The sequence below is a fragment of the Triticum urartu genome, chromosome 2A, assembly GCF_056163025.1.
Source record: "Triticum urartu cultivar PI428250 chromosome 2A, HENAU_Tu73, whole genome shotgun sequence".
In the NCBI taxonomy this organism is placed as follows: Eukaryota; Viridiplantae; Streptophyta; class Magnoliopsida; order Poales; family Poaceae; genus Triticum; species Triticum urartu.
Window position 1 is genome coordinate 687,363,979 of NC_141874.1, and position 22,772 is coordinate 687,386,750.

Genomic DNA, 22,772 nt, shown 5'->3' on the forward strand with positions numbered 1-22,772 from the left:
TTGCGATTAATGCATCACACACAGTTTCGTCAAAGGGTCTTTGATCGTAGTGTCGCGTTAGCAGCATCCTGCAGTAGTGGAGAAGAGGAGAGAGAAGAGAAGCATGCTCTTGATTAGTAGCTAGCTGCAACACGAGCCCCAAGATGCTTTGTTAGGTTGTAAGGTGGGCCAACTACTAATAAAGTAGTACACATTTAAAACTTACTATTGTACATGTCGGCTATGATGTTGGCTCTAAATGATGTGGAAACTCCTTATAGCCGACCCTTTGCTGTATTATTAACCATGATCTGATAGGTGGTGGTCATTGAGGGAGTCTTGGATTACGGGGTCCTCGGGCGTCAGGGCTACGTGACGTGGGCCGGACTGATGGGCCATGCAGATAAAAGATGGAAGACTTTCCCCCGTGTCCGGATGGGGCTCTCCTTGGTGTAGGAGGCAAGCTCGGTGTGCGGCTATGAGGATTCCTTTCTCTGTAAACCGACCTTGTACAACCCTAGCCCCCTCCGGTGTCTATATAAACCGGAGGGTTTAGTTCTTAGGAACAATAATAATCATACAGGCTAGACATCTAGGGTTTAGCCAATACGATCTCGTGGTGGATCAACTCTTGTAACCCCTATACTCATCAAAGTCAATCAAGCAGGGCGTAGGGTATTACCTCCATCAAGAGGGCCCGAACCTGGGTAAAAACGGTGTCCCTGTCTCCTGTTACCTTCGACCCTTAGACGCACAATTCGGGACCCCCTATCCGAGATCTGCTGGTTTTGACACCGACATTAGTGCTTTCATTGAGAGTTCCACTATGCCGTCATCGAAAGGCTCGATGGCTCGCCTTGTCATCAAGGACGGTATCACTTCCGGAGGAGCCTTAGTTTCAGGGCAAACCCTTCGGCTTGGCGGCTTCACCATGGATGCCCATTCGGCCGTTAAGCCAAAAGAAACCCCCAAGTCGCCGAAAACCCTCTCCGTATCAGACCCGAATACTCCGACAAGATGGATCCGGCAGATCTATCGTATTTGAACGAGCTACTAGATCGCATCGCTGCCCTGGGGGTCTCAACTGACTATGATCGGATCAAGCTTAAACCCGACCAGAGAGAAATTAAAACTCCACCGATCACCCATCAGGTAGCGGTTGTGGAGGAACAAGCTGACAATAACTCTTCTCCTACGTTGAGAACAAACTACGTTCGGATTTCCGAACCCGGAAAACCGGATACCCGCCCTCCGAGTACAAAATCGGACATTACGCCTGCGTTTTCTCCGGACACTCCGGAACCTGGGCTGGTAACCTCGGAAATTCTTCAAACTCCGGATCCCACAGTGGGCCAGGGTGCGAATTTAAGCCCGCCCACCCACCACAAGTAATATTCTCCAATTAATTCCAGCCCTCCGGACATATGCGACCTAATGTATGTGCGGCAGCAGCTTCGGGAGACAGTCCATCACTTTTGGGCTAGATTCCTTCTTGTTAAAAACAAGATAAAAGACTGCTGCGATGACGACGCAATTTCAGCATTTCACAATAACTATACGGACGAGGGAATCCTTAATGCCCTCAATCATCATCGTGTACTGCAATTTGCAGATTTGGCACACATAGTACATAAGTACTACGCAATGGAAAGCGCCTGGAACAATCAGACAACCCGCTGGGAACCGCAGGCCTTTAAGCCATCTCCTCGGCGGGCAAAAAGGATGCACCCTCACGGGGCACCTGATCATCATCCCGTGGACAAGAAAACCAAGCCCTTTACGGGACATAGAACTGTCTTCGAGGAATGGCTCAATAGGCCCTGTCAAATACACTGACGCCAAATACCGAGCCAACACACAGCCTACGGGCATGTTGGATACTCCGGCAGGTGGCCAAGAGCGGCGAGGGTATCCTCACCAACAATACCCCAGAGTAGTACTGTTCAGAGGACACCGATCTCAAAGTATTCACGGTCTTCGAGACCTTCTCATCAAATAATCGACGCAAAAGGTCACTCCGCAACCTCACCGAAGGCTGCCAAATAGCAGCAATAAACCCTGGGAACGATACTGCGATCACTTTCAATGCCGTGGACGAACCAATGTCCCGCTCAGTCTGGGCACCAGCCGCTTTGGTCCTAAACCAAATCGTGGACAGCTTTCGGCTCACTAAAGTGCTAATGGACAGTGGCAGCAGGCTGAACCTCATCTATGAGGACACGCTCAATAAAATGCAGATGGACATGAGTCAAATTGAGCAGAGCAACACATCCTTTAGGGGAATCATCCCCAGCAGGGAAGCAAGATGCTTAGGGAAAATTAAACTAGATGTGGTATTCGGCACACCAGAAAACTATAGGTCCGAAGAGATAATCTTCCAAGTGGCTCCTTTTAACATCGGATATCATGCCCTGTTAGGACGAGAAGCATTCACACGCTTTCAAGCTATACCTCATTACGGGTATATGAAGCTCAAAATGCCCGAGCCCAATGGTGTTATCACTATTTCCAGTGATCCGGACATAGCACTCCATGCCGAAAATAAAATCGTATCCCTGGCCCTCGAGGCACTGTCCGAAGCCCTAGCGGCCGAGGAACTCACCGCTCTGCATTCCACAGTGGATAGGGACGATGTAATTCTTAATAAAAGGCCTAAATCCACCTCTATCAAGCCAGCTGACGAAATAGTCAAATTTCAAGTCCACTCGACGGATCCCAAGAAAACAGCTTCTATTGGGGCGCAGCTGGACCCGGCGGTCGACGCCGCATTGCGCGTGTTCTTGTGCGAGAACTGGGACATCTTCGCCTGGCACCCCTCGGATATGACAGGAATCCCACACGCGCTGGCTGAACATAGCCTCAATATAGTGAAGGGATACAAGCCGGTCAAGCAAACGCTCTGACAATTTTCTGAACCCAAGCGACATGCTATGGGGGAGGAGCTAGGCAAGCTACTCGAAGCCGGGTTTATTAGAGGGATCAAACATCCAGACTGGCTAGCAAAATAGGTCATGGTACCAAAGAAGGACAAATCCTGGCGCCTGTGTTTCGATTTCAAAGACCTTAACAAGGCCTTCCCTAAGCACCCCTTCCCAATACCTCGCATCGACCAAATTATTGATGCAACCACGGGACACGATTCACTGTGTTTTCTCGACGCATACTCTGGATACCATCAAATTAAGATGAACGAATCCGAGCAAGCCGCCACGGCATTCATCACCCCGTATGGGCCTTTTTGCTTCAACACTATGCCTTTCGGGCTCAAGCACGCCGACGCCACTTACCAACGCATGATTCAAACATGCCTGGAAAAGAAAATCGGCAAGACTGTGGAAGCATATGTAGATGGTGTACTCATCAAAACAAAGCATGTTGAATCATTGGTGGATGACTTACGCCTCACATTCGACAACCTCCGAACATAATATGTAAGGCTCAATCCGAAAAAGTGTGTTTTCGGCATTCCTGCTCGGGTTTATTGTCTCCAATAGAGGAATTGAAGCAAACCTAGCCAAAATCCGGGCCCTGTCACAATTGGCCACACCAACTGACCTCAAGCAGGTCTTGCCTTGAGTCATTTTATCTCCAGACTAGGAGAAAAAGCATTGCCATTGTATCGCTTGCTCCGACGCACCGGCCACTTCGTGTGGACGGACGCTGCAACAGCCGGACTGGAGGAAATAAAAGCTTTGCTAGCAAGCAACCCCATCATGGCCGCACCAAACATCGGCAAACCAATGTTGCTCTACATATCGGCAACTCACCAGGTGGTGAGTGCGGTGCTCGTCGTTGAACCAAAAGAGGAGGGGCATAAATTCCCAACCCAAAAGCCAGTATACTACATATCGACGGTCCTTACGCCATGCCAATCCCGATATCCGCATTATCAGAAGATAGCATATGTGGTCTTTGTGGCATCTAGCAAGCTGCGGCACTACTTTCAAGAGTGCTCGATCATGGTAGCTTCAGAAGTACCACTCAATGATATTATAAACAACCCGGACGCCACCAGCCGGATTGCCAAATGGGTTATTGAGATCTTACCATTTGAAATAATGTACAAACCACACCGAGCAATTAAATATCAGGTGTTGGATGACTTCGTCGCCGAATGGACAGAGGCCGAACTCCCTAAAGAGTACGGCACGTATTCCAACTAGGTGATGCACTTCCATGGCTCTAAAATGCTAGCCGGACTTGGGGCCAGCGTCGTCCTGACATCCCCTATAGGAGACACAGTCCGTTACGTGCTCCAAATACTGTGTACGGACTCTAATAACGCAGCCGAATACAAGGCCTTATTGCATGGTCTTCGGATGGCCGTCTCTATGGGCATTCAACGCCTTAGGTGCGTGGGTATTCAAACATCGCAATATCCCAAATAAATGGAGATTTTGATGCCAAAGATCCGAAGATGGCGGCTTATCACAACGCTACACTCAAAATATCAGCTCGGTTTGAGGGGCTTGAGTTCCATCATGTGGCCCGAGAGAGCAATCAAGCAGCAGACATCCTCGCTTGTATGGGGGCTAAGTGTGACCCCGTCCCACCTAACACGTTCGTGGAAAGGTTCTTCAAGCCATTCATGGTATGGCAAGACGAGAGCAGCAACGCCAGTCCGGATCCGATCATACCCCCAGATGTCGAACATAATCCCGACATCATCGGGGACTCGGCCACCGAACCAACACCATTGGCCCATGCAATCATGGCAATAATCGCTCCATGGACCGAACCATTCCTGGCCTACCTCAATAGGCGAGAGCTCCCCAAGGACCAGAATGAGGCTCGATGCATCATCCGATGCTCGAAAGCCTACAAGGTTCATGAGGGAGAGCTCTATAATAAAGGTACTACCGGAGTCCTTCAAAGGTATATCTCCGAAGAAGAGGGGTGACAGCTCTTGGCCGAAGTTCATGCTGGTCTTGGCGGTCATCATGCCGCAGCTCGGGCCCTCATAAGTAAGGCCTTCCGAATAGGATTTTTTTGGCCTACGGCCCAAGCAGATGCACAAGACCTCGTCCAGCATTGTGTAGGCTGCCAACTTTTCGCTAACCAAAGCCAGATGCCACCTACCGCCCTACAAACAATCCCCATTACTTAGCCCTTTGCAGTCCGGGGGCTTGACATGGTCGGACCCCTTAAAGGGGGAAGCCACAAGAAAAAATATATATTGGTCATGGTGGATAAATTCACTAAATGAATAGAGGCCAAGCCGGTTAAAACGGCCGAAGCCGGACCAGTGATAGATTTCATATCCGGTGTCGTACACCGTTATGGTGTCCCACACAGCATCATCACCGATAACAGCTCGAACTTCACAGCCGACAAAGTAAAAACCTGGTGCACTAATCTGGGCATCAAGCTCGATTACGCCTCCGTCTATCACCCTCAGACAAACGGTCAAGTCAAACGGGCTAATGGCCTGATAATGAGCGGCATTAAACCCAGACTAGTGCGATTCTTACATGAGTCGGATAAACACTGGGTTGAGGAGCTTGGCTCCGTACTCTGGGGGTTGCGGACCATGCCCAACCGCACCACCGGATACACACCATTCTTTATGGTGTACGGCGCAGGGGCCATCTTTCCCTGCGACATTATCCATGACTCACCTCGAGTCCGCATGTACGAGGAGAAAGAAGCCGAGCTCGATCGGCAGGATGACTTAGATGGTCTGGAGGAGGAGCGCTATGGTCTAGATGATGCCATGTCGTACCACGCCTCCCGTGTCTGTGACTTCAGCTCTCGTGACTGCAACCACGCCTCCCGTGCTTGCGGCCACGCCATGAAGGTAGAGAGAGAAGCCGGGTGCATGGAGAACGACGAGTCGGTAGCCAGCACCTCCGCGTCCGTCACCATCATCAAGGATAAGTAGAACATGGGGGGCCACCGCCGCTTGGGTTCCATGAAGTCCATCGCCGAGGCGATGCCGGCGTACATAGCCGGTGTCTTGCCCAGTTCTTCTCTTGCGAGGACCTCCGTTGATCCCACGTGGGCTCCATGGAAGTGTAGGTGCCTCCTTCCCCTCCCGCTGAAGCATCAGCTGGGCGTTCCACTCAGATGAGCGGCAGGGAAGTGAGCCGTCCTTTGCACTAAAGCATATACCACCGGGGCTCCCGCCAGTCCGATGACCGGACTACCGGACATGAGGAAGACAAAGGGATCTATGGTCAGCCATTTAGATTAGGTATTATTGTGCCTCCAAAGCCGGACTAGCACTGCTTAGTTTGATGTAATTGTAATGAAATCCGTCAGGTTTATATGAAAATCTAGCTTTTTTATATGAAATCCGGCTTTGTTTGATCAAATTTCGTTCGGTTAGTTTTAGTTGTTGTGAAAATGTATCCGGCTAGCGTTGGGTAGCGCCCTCCCACATTCGTGTCCACAGACTGGCCCACTATTCGCGAATGGATACAGGAGTATTTTTGCGGGTTATCGTTGGAGATGCCCTGACATGCTTCACACTTTCCCTTTGATATTCAGTTGTATCCCTAGCAATCCGACCCCATGCTAAAAATCTATTATGTGTTGCTTTCAGGCCTCACCACGATGAGCAAACTGGGTCGCAACCGCTGAAGGCAACCTAGTTACAGTTTGAAAACCACGTGTCTATTGACTGGGATCAAATTTAGGTCTAGAACACTAAATTGCAGCACTACTGAATCCCTGGAATCGCATCGTGGAATATTTTGGAGGAGTGCATTAATGACACATGGTTTAATTTCTATAGTATTGTAGTACATTTTTGTACATTTTATTTCCATTACATTGACGTGCAAGTCGGGAGTTACTCAGTAGAAACGACGTCTTGACGCCTATCTAAAGGAGAATAGCAAGGGGATTTTGTAGCAGTCTTGTAATGTCATCCGCATGGGTTACATTTCGTGTGCACAATTTTGATGCAAGAAACAATCAGGTTGGCAGGGGCTTTGGTGGAGAGAGGAACATATCCTTCTTCGTTGAGGGATCTAGAGATGTCTTTGGAAGAGGGGGGGGGACGAGCTGGAGCTGGTAATGGTGTTGGAAGGAGCTGGTGATGGGGTTGTTTTCACAGGAGAAGCATCTGGAGCAAGACAGATATAGAAAGCGAAAGGGGGCATAAAGATATTGTAGGTTGAAGCGAGGAGAAGCAAAGAGAGGAGGTGGAGTTGACAGAGAAGGATAGTGGGAATGGAAATGGAGGGCCTGCTGGTACATATCCTAGGCAACAGCAACAATTGCTTGCTGCTTTGCTATCCCAATTGGTTCAGGGGATGAGCTATGGAGGTGGAACACAAGAAGAGGTGATTCTTGGGAAAGGAGGGTTAAGTGGTGGAGGGGAACTAGAAAAAGGGCTACTGGTATTGAAAGGAATGCTCAAAAAGGAGAGAAAGGGACTGAATCTGATATGAGTAGTGGAGTCAGAAAGCAAACTGGCAGAGGGCCTTGGCAACAAATGGGTGGTGATGAAAGAAAGCAAAATGACAGGTTCAATAAGCAGGTTTGTGGCAAATATAAAGATCCCAGACATTCAACCAGAGAGTGTAGGGTGAGTCACTGCCTAATTTGTGGCACATTATTGGGGAATGCAATCTGTTGAAGCAAATGAAGCTGGTGCCAAAATATGTTGGCTATGCTGCTAAAGGTTTGGGGATCCTGCTAGTTCAGAGTTATAAGGATGTGCTCATTGCTGAACATATGAACCCTTTAGGAGTAGTCATAATAAGAGATGAACAGATTAATAAGACAGAGCTGGTGAAGGCCTTTGGGGAGATGTTTGACTAGGGATGGCAGTGGAGAGTGAAGGAATATGGTAAAAATTGCTACATGATGAGGTTTCCTAACAAAGCAAAACTAGTGAAATTTGCAAAATTCAACGACTTCAATCTGCTGGGGACTAGAATAGTGATTAAGGTCCATCCATGGTCTCTTGATCATCAAGAAATTGGGAAAATGCACACTACATGGGTCAAGTTTGAAAAAGTGCCTAATTGCTTCAGACATTTTTTGGGTATGTGTGAGGTTGCTGCAGTAGGCCTGTCTTGGAAGTTGATATGCGTATTATCAATGAAGAAAAAGTGAGGGTTAAGTGTGGCATCAGCTATCTAGGAAAAATGCCCTTACATGTGGAAATTACATCCCCTGATTTGTTGATGTTTAGAATTGGAGCTTAAATGGAAAAGGTAGTTCAATCGGGATGGTACAAAGAAGAAAAGAGGAAAAGTGATGTTGGTGAGTTAGAAGACAATGAGGAGGAGGAAGAAAAAAAGAAAGAAGACCAAACTGGATGACAAAGGCAGAAAAGGGGTGATGTTGGGTATCTTGTCACTAAGATAGAGTGAGGAAATAGATATAAAGAATGAAATGATAAGGATTGCAATGGAAAAAACTATGGGGCAGTGGCAGAAAGAAATGAAGGCAGATAAAGGGAAATGGCAGAAAGAAAGTGATATCATGTTCAATAAGATCAAAACCCTAGAAGAAGACAAGGCCAGACACAATGCATTGTGGAGCAAAACTGAGAAAAGGATCAATGAGCTAGAGCTTACACAGAAAAAGTTGGAGGGGATGATTGAACATCAACAAGGGAGAGATTCAGAAACTTTTGCAGGAGGCAGCTAATCGAGAACAATATGAAATGAAGCTGGCAAATATGGAATTTGAGGATTTTGAGAAAGAGAATCATGAGAGGAAAGAAGGCAATGAATCTGGAAAGTATAATGAGCCTACTGATTATAATGCTAGTCAGGAATCAACAGGGACTTTTGGAGAAAAAATGGCTGAAATTCATGGAGCTGGAATGTTGGATAAAAGTGAAGAAGAAAAAGAAGTGGAGTTGAAGAGAAGTCTAAGAAATAAAGGAAAAGAGGACCAAAAAGTTGAGGATATGGCAAAATCAGAGCTGAAGAAAGAGACAATTATGGTAAGAATCTAAATCCAAATATGAACAATCCTTCTTTACTTCATGTTAGTTCTTTAGTTGGTATTTATTTAGGATGCTCTATGGAAATGATTGACAAAAACTTAAAGATTATTAGGACAATGGTGATTGCTAGAAAAGATATATACATTCAAAACATAGCTAAAAAGGATGCTGGAGGGAGGAGACTGATAGGAGGGAGGACAAATCCCTTGACAATCCAGTGCATATTGATACTTGAGATGTGGATATTGAATAATTATGTTCTGATCTGGAACATTCTGATGCTGAGGTGGAGGAACAACAATATAAGAAACTATAAGCCATTTTCTAAGGAAGAAAAAATGGGAAAGAATGCTGACCAGCATTGAGATATGTGAAGCACTCAGTTGGGGTGGTGGGGGTCTTGAGAAGAAAAAAAAGAGGAAAAGAAGGATGATTAGCCTCTAACTGGCATAGAATTAAGAGGGCTGAGTTAGATAAAATATAGTTAATAATTGGGGGTAGTAAAAATGAGAGGAATTTCTGGAATGCTAGAGGCATTGGGCAAGATTAAAAAAAAGATATGTGAGAGAGATGATTATTGATCATAGATTGGATTTTTTAGGGATTTCTGAAACCATTAAACATAATTTCTCCAAAAATGAACTACACAATTTGTTTGGAGGGAGAAATTATGAGTGGTGTTGGAACCCACCTAGAGGGATGTCTGGAGGAATATTGATGGGTGTAAATAAGGATACATCTGATGTAGAACACATAGAGAAAGGGGAATACTTTTTGAGAATGTTAGTATCTGATAAAAATGTTAAAATGCATTGGAATTTGGTAACTGTGTATGGAAATGCTCAAGCAGAAGGGAAATCTGGTTTTTTAGCTGAGCTAGCCAGATTATATCATATTAACCCCTTACCTTGTTTGGTAGGGGGAGATTTTAACATTATCAGGAACGAAAAAGAGAAAAATAAACCTGTCCACGATGATCATTGGACTTTTATGTTCAATGCAATTATTCAGGAGGCTAGGCTGAGAGAACTACCTTTGAATGGGATAAAATTTACATGGGATAAAAACTTTTATGACCCCACCTATGAGAAATTAGATAGGGTGTTAATGTGCCCAGCCCGGGAAGAGAAATACCCATTGACAATATTACAAGCATTTGCTAGAGAGGTATCTGATCACACTTCTTCGTTCTTGGACACAGGGGTAAGCAAGATATCAAACATATTCTTAGATATGAGAATGCTTGGGCTATGAGAGATGGTTTCAAGGAGTTAGTTTATAAAACCTGGAATGAAAGATATATAGGAGATATTCTAGAGAGATGGCAGCTTAGACTAAGAAACCTAAGGAAGAAAACTAAAGGATGGAATAGAAATGTTGACGCATGGTATAGAAAAATTAAAATTTATATCACAAAACAATTAGATGAGATTGATAAAAAGGCTGAGGTCATGGGGATAGCTGCTGCAGATAGAAATGTATAAAAAGAGCTGTTAAAAAGAGTGATGATACGGGAGGAAGTGAAATGGCTCCAAAGATACAAAAATAAAGAAATTACATATGGGGATGCAAACACTAGATACTACCATGCAAAAGTAAATAGTAGAAGGAGAAAAAAACAAAATCATTTCCTTGGAACAAGAAGAGAGGTGGTGGAAGGTGAGGAGAAATTAATGGAATATATTACTATTTTTACAAAGATTTTCTTGGCCATCCAGAAGAAACCTAGATTTCCATGAAGGAAATAAAGATGAAACAAATTAGTGAAGAGAGGAAGATATTAATGACACACTTTTCTCTAAAAGAGATACAAGAGGTGGTGTTTAGAATGAAGAAAAACAAGAGCCTTGGCCCGGATGGATTCCCTGCTCATTTTTATGAGGAGTTTTGGGATTTAGTCAAGTGGGATTTGAAGGCCATGGTGGAGGAATTTTCCAAAGGGAATAGAAACATTTCTATATTGAATTATTGGATTATTACCTTGGTCCCAAAAACATCCGAGGATAAACAAGTACAAAAGTTTAGACCTATTTGTCTACTTAATGTTAGCTTTAAAATTATCACCAAGGTGTTGATGAATATGCTAACCAAATGTGTATCCCCTGTTATTTCCAAAACACAAACTGCATTTATCAAAGGGAGATACAAAATGGAGGGGTGGTGATTTTACATGGAGGTTTGAATACTTCTCATGCTAAGAAAGAGGATGAAGTGATCTTTAAAGTGTATCTTGAAAAGGCTTATGATAAAATTAAATGGCCCTTTGTAATCCAAATGTTAAACCTCAAAGGCTTTCCTGACAAGTGGTGTGATTGGGTAATGGAGACAATGAGGGGGGGGCATGTAGGGGTGAAGGTTAATGATCAATTTGGCCCATATTTTAAGACACGGAAAGGGCTGAGGCAAGGGGATGCCATGTCACCTCTCCTAGTTGACTTAGCTGCTAATGCGCTGGCAGTGCTCATGAGTAATGCTTTGGAGCATGGATTGGTGAAAGAGGTCCCGGGGTATGAAAATAATAAAGGGATAAACATGTTGCAATATGCAGATGACACAATCTTCTTAATGCAGGATGATGTGGACAATGTTAAAAACCTTAAGTTTATCTTGGGAGCTTTTGAACAGATGCCAGGGCTCAAAATATACTTCCATTTAAGTGAGATGATGCTCTTTGGGAAGGCTAGAGACAAACTATTGGGTAACGTAGCAATAATTCAAAATTTTCTACGCATCACCAAGATCAATCTATGGAGTAATCTAGCAACGAGGGGAAGGAGAGTGCATCTACATACCCTTGTAGATCGCTAAGCGGAAGCGTTGCAAGAACGCGGATGAGGTAGTCGTACTCGTGGCGATTCAGATCGCGGTCGATTCTGATCTAAGCACCGAACAACGGCGCCTCCACGTTCAACACACGTACAGCACGGTGACGTCTCCCGCGCCTTGATCCAGCAAGGAGAGAGGGAGAGGTTGGGGAAGACTCCGTCCAGCAGCAGCACGACGGCGTGGTGATGGTGGAGGAGTGTGTCACGCCAGCAGGGCTTCGCCAAGCACTGCAAGACACGAGGAGGAGAAGGTATTGGAGGGGAGGGTGAGGGAGTCCTGGATTAGGGGGTGTTCGAATAGCCGGACTATACCTTCAGCCGGACTCCTGGACTATGAAGATACAAGATTGAAGACTTCATCCCGTGTCCGGATGGGACTTTCCTTGGCGTGGAAGGCAAGCTTGGCGATGCGGATATTCAAGATCTCCTACCATTGTAACCGACTCTATGTAACCCTAACCCTATCCGGTGTCTATATAAACCGGAGTGTTGTAGTCCGTAGGCAATCAACTCCATATACAACAATCATACCATAGGCTAGCTTCTAGGGTTTAGCCTCCTTGATCTCGTGGTAGATCTACTCTTGTACTACCCATATCATCAATATTAATCAAGCAGGACGTAGGGTTTTACCTCCATCAAGAGGGCCTGAACCTGGGTAAAACATCATGTTCCCTGCCTCCTGTTACCATCCGGCCTAGACACACAGTTCGGGACCCCCTACCCGAGATCCGTCGGTTTTGACACCGACATTGGTGCTTTCATTGAGAGTTCCTCTGTGCCGTCACAATCAGGAAGGATGCCTCCTCCCGTCTTTAAAGACGGCACCGTTGCTAAGGGAGCCTTAGCTGTCGGCCAAACCCTCCGGCTAGGTGGTTTCCTCATGACCGCCTGTTCGGCTGTTGCACCGACGGTGACCTCTCGGGTCATCAAAAGCAACCTGCACGTCAGCTCGGAGCTCGTCGAGCAGCTAGATCCAATGGAGCTCTCTTCCGTAAACGAGCTCTTGGATCGCATCACCGCCCTGGGGGTCACTACGGATTACGACCAGGTTGGGCTTAAACCCGATCTAAGAGAAATTAACTCTCCCCAAGTCACCCACCACGTTGCCGTGGTAGAGACGCAGTGCGGCGACCCCTCATCTATTTTAAGGACTAGCTACGTCCGAATTCCCGACCCCTCCAAGCCGGATACCCGCGGAGGGGGAGATGTAACTCAAGACCTGAGCTTAGGATCAGGCAACGGGCCAGATTCACTGGACAACATCCAAGAATCCGAACTTCAGAGTTCGGAAACTCTTCAGCCTCCGAATCTTGGATTGGGTGAGCTTTCAGATTCAACGACACCCGCCCACCCGATCATAAGAGATCTCCCCCAAATCAGGCAGAGGCCCGAGGAAACAGTACATCATTACTGGGCCAGATTCCTCCTGGTTATGAACAGGATAAAGGATTGCCGCGGGGAAGACGCAATCTCAATTTTCTGCAGTAATTGCATGGACAAGGGAATCCTTAACGCCGTAAGTCGTCGTGATATCACACGCTTCGCTGACTTGGCGTCCATAGTACAAAAATACTGTGCGATGGAAAGCGCCTGGAAAACCGAAATAAATTTTTGGGATAATCCGGCCTTGAATAGTAATCCCGTCCGAACTAAGAGGGTGCATCATTACAGGACACCCGGGATAAACACCAAAAAGCCAAAACCCTCTATAGGGCATGGAACCGTACTATAAAGATGGCTTGATGGACCCTGTAGAATTCACAGTACAGAGGACGCCACACCAACTCACAGCCTTAGAGCATGTTGGATACTCCGGCAGGTGGCCAAAATCGGCGAGGACCTCTTAATTCCGGAGGCCGCAGAAAGCCAGCCCAAGGACACCAGTACCATTCTCACAGTCTTTGAGACTTTCGCATCAAACAATGTGCGAAAAAGAACACTCCGCAGCCTCGTCGAAGTCTATCAAGTTGCAACAATAAATCCATGGAGCGACACTGCCATTACCTTCAACGCAAGTGATGAACCTAGATTCCGAACAGCCCGAGCACCAGCCGCATTGGTCCTCAGTCCCATAGTGGACGGCTTTCGCCTCACCAAGGTGCTCATGGATGGAGGCAGCGGACTGAACCTCATTTATGAGGAAACTCTTCAAAAAAATGGAAATAGACTGGAACCGCATCGAGCGAAGCAGCACAACCTTTAGAGGAATAATCCCAAGTCGGGAAGCGCGTTGCACAGGAAAAATCACACTAGATGTGGTGTTCGACACGCCGGATAATTCCAGGTCCGAAGAAGTCACGTTTCAGGTGGCCCCGTTTAAGAGCGGATATCACGCTTTACTAGGGCGGGAAGCATTCAAAATCTTCCAAGCAATACCCCATTATGGGTACATGAAGCTTAAGATGCCCTGGCCAAATGGAATTATCACTCTAGCTAGTGATCCGGACATAGCACTCCGCGCTGAAAACAAGACGGCCGCATTAGCCCTTGAGGCGCTATCCGAAGCCTTAGCGGCCGAGGAACTAACTGTGCTGCGCTCCACGGTTAACATGGATGATGTGATACTCGATAAGATATCCAAATCCACATCCTTCAAGCCAGCTGACGAAATAGTCAAATTCCAGGTCCATCCAACGGACCCCAATAAAACAGCTTCCATCGGGGCACGACTGAACCCTGACGCAGACGCCGCACTGCGAGAGTTCCTACGAGAGAACTGGGACATCTTCGCCTGGCACCCTTCAGACATGCCAGGGATCCCACGCAGGCTGGCCGAACACAGCTTAAACATCCTAAAAGGATTTAAACCTGTCAAACAAGCCCTTCGGCGTTTTTCCGAACCCAAGAGACAGGCTATGGGAGAGGAGCTAGCCAAGCTATTAGAGGTCGGATTCATCAGAGACATAAAACATCCGGACTGGCTAGCAAACCTGGTGATGGTACCAAAGAAGGACAAATCCTGGCGCCTGTGTGTCGATTTTAAAGACCTTAATAAGGCTTGCCCAAAGGATCCCTTCCTCCTCCCCCGTATCGATCAAATTATCGATGCCACCGCAGGACACGATTTGTTGTGTTTCCTCGACGCATACTCCGGTTACCATCAAATCAAGATGGCAGAATCAGACCAAGCTGCAACAGCATTCATCACACCATACGGCCCATTCTGCTTCAACACAATGCCCTTCGGGCTGAAAAACGCCGGAGCAACATATCAGCGCATGATCTAGACATGTCTGGCAAACCAGATCGGCAAAACAGTGGAGGCGTATGTGGACGATGTGGTCGTCAAATCAAGAGATGTTGAATCCCTAGTAAACGACTTGAGGCTTACATTCGATAACCTCCGAAAATATGACATCAAGCTCAACCCAGAAAAATGCGTCTTCGGCGTTCCAGCCGGAAAGCTCTTAGGCTTCATTGTATCCGGTAGAGGAATTGAAGCAAACCCAGCCAAGATCCGAGCTTTGTCACAATTGGATGTCCCAAAGGATCTTAAGAAAATACAAAAATTAACTGGGTGCGTGGCGGCTTTAAGCCGCTTCATCTCCCGCTTGGGAGAAAAGGCACTACCCCTTTATCGCCTCCTTCGGCGCACCGAACACTTCGAGTGGACGGATGCCGCCATGGCCGGACTTGATGAAATAAAATCCATATTGGCAACAAACCCAGTCCTGGCCGCGCCAACCTCCGGCGAACCAATGTTATTGTACATTGCAGCAACAAACCAAGTTGTCAGCGCAGTGCTCGTTGTCGAGCGGGAAACGGACGGACACAAATTCCCCCTTCAAAGGCCGGTCTACTACGTGTCCACTGTCCTCACTCCATGCAAATCACGGTACCCGCATTATCAAAAGATTGCATACGCGGTATTCATGGCATCCCGGAATCTACGACACTACTTTCAAGAGTGTTCCATAACAGTAGCCTCGGAAGTGCCACTAAACGATATTATCAACAACCGCGATGCAACGGGCCGGATTGCAAAATGGGCCATCGAGCTTCTCCCGTTCAATATAACCTATAAGCCATGGCGAGCTATTAAATCACAAGTTTTGGCCGACTTCGTCACAGAATGGATGGAGGCCGAGCTCCCTGAAGAGTACGGCACATATTCAAACTGGATTATGCATTTCGACGGCTCCAAAATGTTGGCCGGACTGGGGGCGGCGTCGTCCTGACGTCCCTCACAGGAGACACAGTCCAATATGTGCTCCAGATCATGTACACGGATTCCAACAATGCAGCCGAATATGAGGCCCTCCTACATGGCCTCCGGATAGCAGTATCCATGGGTATCCAGCGCCTAGAGGTACGCGGGGATTCAAACCTCGCGATATCCCAAATAAATGGAGACTTCGACGCCAAGGACCCAAAAATGGCAGCTTACCGCGACGCCGTCCTAAAAATGTTAGCTCGGTTCGAAGGGCTGGAGTTTCACCATATAGCCCGAGAAAACAATCAAGCGGCGGACGTCCTAGCACGCATCGGAGCAAAACGCGATGCAGTCCCCCCCAACGTCTTTTTGGAAAGATTGTTCAAGCCATCCGTAGCATGGGAGGGGGAACCCTTACATAACAGCCCGAACCCAGCCGCACCACTTGACGCCGAACAATCTGACACAATCGGAGGCTCTGCCAACGAAATTACACCTTCAGCCCACGTAATAATGGCGGTTATCGCCCCGTGGACAGAACCGTTCCTAGCCTACCTTACTAGGCAGGAACTCCCCGAGGACCAAAACGAGGCCCGCTGCATAGTGCGGCAATCTAAGGCCTACAGAGTCCATGAGGGAGAACTTTATAAGAAAAGCACTACCGGAGTCCTTCAAAGGTGCATCTCCGCAGAGGAAGGGCGGAACCTCCTGGCTGAAATTCATGTCGGACTCGGTGGTCACCACGCCGCTGCTCGGTCCCTTGTTAGCAAGGCTTTCCGTACAGGCTTTTACTGGCCGACGGCCCGAGCAGACGCTCAGGACTTAATCCAACGATGCGCTGGTTGCCAACTTTTTGCCAACCAAAGCCATATGCCACCCACCGCACTCCAAACTATACCCATCACCTGGCCTTTTGCGGTCTGGGGGCTTGACATGGTCGGACCCCTTAAAGGTGGAACCCATAGGAAAAAATACTTACTGGTCATGGTGGATAAGTTCACCAAATGGATAGAAGCCAAGCCTGTTAAAACGGCAGAATCCGGACCTGTGATAGACTTCATATCCGGGGTTGTACACCGTTATGGCGTCCCCCACAGCATCATAACCGACAACGGTACAAACTTTACCGCCGACGAGGTAAAACTCTGGTGCAAAAACATGGGCATCAAGCTCGATTATGCTTCCGTCTATCACCCACAAACCAACGGCCAGGTCGAACGTGCAAATGGTCTTATCATGAGCGGCATTAAACCCAGACTGGTGCGGTCCCTCAAGGAATCTAACACGCACTGGGTAGAGGAGCTCGACTCCGTGCTATGGGGGCTGCGAACCACGCCAAATCGCACCACCGGGTACACACCATTTTTTATGGTGTACGGCGCAGAAGCAGTTCTGCCCTGCGACATAATTCATGACTCACCTAGAGTGCGCATGTACGAAGAAAGAGAAGCCGAGCTCGATCGACAGGACAACTTGGACGCCTTGGAGGAGGAGCACGATGTGGCAAAAGCCCGTTCCGCATTTTATCAACAGCAGGCCCGAAGATATCAAAGCAGAGAAGTACGGGCCGAAAATTACAATGTTGGCGAACTAGTTCTACGCCTGCCGGATAAGAAAAAGGACAAACTCAAGCCCAAGTGGGAAGGTCCATTCATAATCGACCAAGTCCTGACTGGCGGGGCGTACCGCCTGCGAGATGCGTCGAACAACCGACTCGAGCCGAACCCGTGGAACGCCACCCGTCTCCAAAGATTCTATGCCTAGCGCCGGACTCTGTGTTCGTCTCCTTCCTCTGTCCATCCCTTTTTGTATTTTTCTGTCTTACATTTCTCTCCTTCCCATTTTTTTCTTTCGTAGCCCTTAAAGGCGCATCTAGTGACGCGTCACTCGCGCTCATTAAACCTGGGGGCTTCTTTAACAGAAGCTTATTTATACGGGCTTCACGCCCAACACATGCGTCAAACTTCCACATGTACCTTTTTTCTTCACCATTATATGCATCGATATGACTTAAGTTTTGGCCAAGCTGGGTTGCCTGGCTCCTGTGCTTACCCCTACGTTCCCGATTGTTCAGCTAGGCGGTAAAGGGAGCACCTCTGTGATTGTTACTGCCGGGTCAGCCGGATGTGTACCTCAAACTGGGTGAAGCCGAAAGCTAGCGTTCTTAAGGGAATATTCGGTCGGTGAAATAAAAGATGATCTTTTTACTCATTTTATGCGCCCCTAGATGCTTTTTTTTCTGCGTCTCTTCACACAGTCCGGACATGCACCTTAGGGCATGCCTAACAGCGAAAGGAACCCTTAACAGAACTATTCTCTCTGGAAGATGTTTCTTACTAACCATGTAATATAACATAACTAGTTGGGCACTTGTCTGATAAAGCACTGATGACCCCTATGCCTGGTCTCCACGCATACCCCGGTTCTTATATAACCGCTAGGGTATTCGGACACACTCCGGACCGTCAGGTCCCGAGGTTGAAGCGAAAAGGTCGGCAACGACAAACGATCTACAATCCGGCTAGAAGGCATTACACATGTCAATTCAAAATTACACAGTCATTCTGACTGATTGTATTCCTCTTCTATACCATCTAACAGGCTGTCTAATTTACAGTCCTGCTGGGAATACTTCGCGACCAACTCTACTTGGCCGTATACTAAGCTTACAGGGATCTCCTTCCCGTCAGGCCCCCTGGTCCGACCTCGGCCATGTGGTTTGGGTCAGATTTCGTAAAACGGGTCTTCACCATGGCCCAGGCCTCCCTGGCGCCTTGTCGGTAGGCCGATATCTTCCACAACCGGAAGCGCCGCCGAGCTCCCTTCAGCTTCTCCGCAAGCTCTCCAAGGCCCTCGGGCACGGAGTGGGCAGGCCATAAGGCTTGGGCAATACCCCGCATCGCCTGCCGAATTCGCTCATGCAGTTGCAAGAGTTCGGGAAGAAGGTCACCCGTAGAACTGGGCATCTCCTCTGCAGGACGACCTGTGAGCATACCTACAGACATTACTCTGTTAGTCGACTTCATCGCCGAACTCTTTTTTCAAAGTTCGTTCAAGCACTTACTAAAAATGCCGCGTCGAAGCCGCTGATTATCCTTCGTGGAGTCCGACAGCTGGCCACGAACATCTTTAAGTTTGACGTCCAGCTTGGTGTTGGCATCCTGAAGATCATTCTTCTCTCGCCTCACCTCTGTCAACGTACTCTCACCGGCCTTTAGCCGGCGTAAGAGTTGTTGCTTGTCCGGATCGAGCCCGGCGCCATCTGCAAAATGATTTGTCAGATTTTCACCCACACCGCACAATACTAATCTTTCGAAGTGTATCTTACCTGAGGGGGTCTCTTTGGGCTCCCCTGCTGCGGCTAGTGCGGCCTATAGTTGGGCCTTGCACTTTTCCAGCTCCTGGGACAGTACGGTATTCTTCTCTGTAAGAAGCTACATATTACATGATCCTTAAATCAGTTGCTCTAACTGCTTCAAGTCTCGGGGGCTACTGGCATATATATATATATATATATATATATATATATATATATAACCAAAATTTTCTTACCCGTATGTCTTTTACATACTGCTCCGTGGCTCTGGCTAAACCATTTTGAGCGGCACGGAGGTAGGCATCTCCCGAATTAAAGGCATCTAAAGCCTCTTGGGAGAAACAAGCATCGCGTAGAATTGTCCGGCGATGCCTGTGGTTCATGGCACTCTTCACTTTAGAATTTGTGGCAGATAGCCTGTCCGCATCCTCTGTCGGAGGAGCGTCCGGTGCGCGCCTTGTGCTCGCCTCCGCTTCCTGGCCAGACGTTGGAGCCTGGCTGGTGGAGGCGCGATTGGCAACCTCTCCGGATGTAGTCCGGCGAGGTCTCTTCGTTCTGAAGATAGCACGAACATTAATATGCCCTGACAGAATAACTCCAGGGAAACAAAGGGTGCACTATACCTTTGCGCCGGCATCTCAGTCCGGACTACATTCCTTTTTGCTCCACGGGGCCCTGCGGCCCCTCGTTGGCTAGCCGTCGCAGGTTCGGCCTCCTGCCTCGGAAATCTCCCCTGCAAAACACGGCTGTCGTCAGAAACACCGGGCTACGTGAGGGTGGAATCTCTTTCAAGGGAATAAGACCCCGGTTTCTGTCACCTGGGAGGCCGGGATTAACCCTGGGTAATCCGCCGTAATGGCTACCAAGGTATTGTCCTTGCTTAGCTGATGGAACACCCCATCGATAAGCTCCACCGATATGTCCGGATCCTCTTCGGAGTCCGGATTGAGGGACCGTTCTGGGTCCTCGGGCTGTGGAGGGCGGCTGTTTATATCCTTTACCTCCTGTCGCAGTTCCTGCATTGAAGTCGTTAGACTACCTATCTAACCATGGGAGTATAAAACAAACGGGCAAGCGCAATTGTTCACTTACCCAACTTGGAGGATCGTACATACTGAATCCTACCCGCGGGTTGACGCGGAGGAATTCCTCCTTTTCTCCCTTGTACAAAGAGGATAAGATCTTAATTAAGGCGGCGGCTAAGGCCGGCCCCTTACGACCGTAACGTGTGGCGTCATTCTCCCCGTTGAAATCCCACATGGGGTGGCCTCTATAGTGAAGCGGCTGCACCCCCCGCATAATGCATGCGGCCATGACTCCAATCATGGTTAGTCCGGAATGAGCCAACAGTCTTATCCGGCCCATCAGGTAAAGGACGTCTCTGTTGCTTTCTCTCTGAGAGCTCCGCGGACGCCAGCTCAAGTGTTTCTTCAATGGAGCACTGTTGAACTCAGGGAGACCGACCCGGATAGGGTCCGGTAGCGGGACGTCATCTATGTAAAACCATTCCGAAGGCCAGTCCTCGGACGCCTTCTTTGGGGTTCCGGATAGGTATCCGGTCCCGGCGATGCGCCATACTTCGGCTCCGCCCACTTGGTATATAGACCCCTCCTGAGAACGGGGCATCAGGCAGAATAACCTCTTCCACAGTGCGAAATGAGCCTCAACGCCTAAAAATAGCTCGCAAAGGGCGACGAAACCCGCAATATGCAATACGGAGGCGGGCGTGAGATTGTGCAGCTGGAGGCCGTAGAACTCCAGAAGCCCGCGGAGAAATGGATGAATTGGGAATCCCAGTCCCCTTATTAGATAGGGGACGAGGCACACCCACTCTCCTTTAGAAGGATTGGGGGTGCTCTCCGCTTGTTTTCCGCCATTGTAGGTGGCGAGACCGGCTCGGACCGGGACCATGTATGCCTGAGGGAGAAATCCCTTGGCCTGAAGCGACACTAACTCGCTATGCAGATGGTGCAACTCTCCCAGTCCCCGGGTTTGGGACCGGAGGGGCGAGGGGAGGAGCTGCGACGGCTGGTCATGTTGGAATGGACCTTTGCTGGAAGCGCTCTGATGATAACTCACGGAAAGGAGAAGATGTGGTTTGGACCTAAATCCCCATCCCGTTAAATAGGTGGCTCGTTTATACGGCTAGGGGTGTGGGTGTAAAAACGCCCCGGCTTTTTGCATTCGTTTGACACGTGGAGGACGGCCATTATTGGGCGTGGAAGCCGAGGAGCACTACATTACAAAAATCGGACATTATTCCTACAGGTACACAAGATTTGGAGAAGAACCCGCCTTGCAATGCCGAACAATCTGCGCGCCGGACTCGTCGTCATTGAAGCCTGGTTCGGGGGCTACTGAGGGAGTCCTGGATTAGGGGGTGTTCGGATAGCCGGACTATACCTTCAGCCGGACTCCTGGACTATGAAGATACAAGATTGAAGACTTCGTCCCGTGTCCGGATGGGACTTTCCTTGGCGTGGAAGGCAAGCTTGGCGATGCGGATATTCAAGATCTCCTACCATTGTAACCGACTCTATGTAACCCTAACCCTATCCGGTGTCTATATAAACCGGAGGGTTGTAGTCCGTAGGCAATCAACTCCATATACAACAATCATACCATAGGCTAGCTTCTAGGGTTTAGCCTCCTTGATCTCGTGGTAGATCTACTCTTGTACTACCCATATCATCAATATTAATCAAGCAGGACATAGGGTTTTACCTCCATCAAGAGGGCCCAAACCTGAGTAAAACATCGTGTTCCCTGCCTCCTGTTACCATCCGGCCTAGACGCACAGTTCGGGACCCCCTACCCGAGATCCGCCGGTTTTGACACCGACAAGGGGGCTGCGCCAAGTGCAAGGGTCTGGCCGCCCTCCCACACCTCCACTATTTATAGGTGGGGGGAGAGGGGGGGCCGGCCCCCCTAGATCCCATCTAGGGTTGGGGCGGCGGCCAAGGGGGGGAGGAGTGCTTCCCAAGTCAAGTGGAGGCCCTCCCCCTTAGGGTTTCCCCTCTCCCATGCGCATGGGCCATGGGGGGGCTGGTGCCCCTGGCCCATTAAGGCTAGGGAGCCCCCCTACAGCCCATGCTGATGTATTGGACGTGGTGGAACATTTTCTGGACCTCCGGACCCCTCCAGAATCCTCCGGAACCTTCCGGAAGCTTCCCGGTACAATACCGAAAAAAACCGAACTTTTCCTCGAACCCGAACAACAACTTTCCATATATAAATCTTTACCTCTGGACCATTCCGGAACTCCTCGTGATGTCCGGGATCTCATCTGGGACTCCGAACAACATTCGGTAACCGCGTACATACTTTCCCTATAACCCTAGCGTCATCGAACCTTAAGTGTGTAGACCCTACAGGCTCGGGAATCATGCAGACATGACCGAGACATCTCTCTGGTCAATAACCAACAGCGGGATCTGGATACCCATGTTGGCTCCCACATGTTCCACGATGATCTCATCGGATGAACCACAATGTCAAGGATTCGATCAATCCCGTATACGATTCCCTTTGTCTATCGATATAGCACTTGCCCGAGATTTGATCGTCGGTATCCCGATACCTTGT

At 48.5% G+C, this 22,772-nt stretch overlaps 1 pseudogene; it reads left to right on the top strand.

Annotated features, from left to right (window-relative positions):
- The first annotated feature begins 7,791 nt into the window (after positions 1-7,791).
- Positions 7,792-9,255, top strand: LOC147986738 (uncharacterized; annotated as a pseudogene).
- Positions 9,256-22,772: the final 13,517 nt, after the last annotated feature.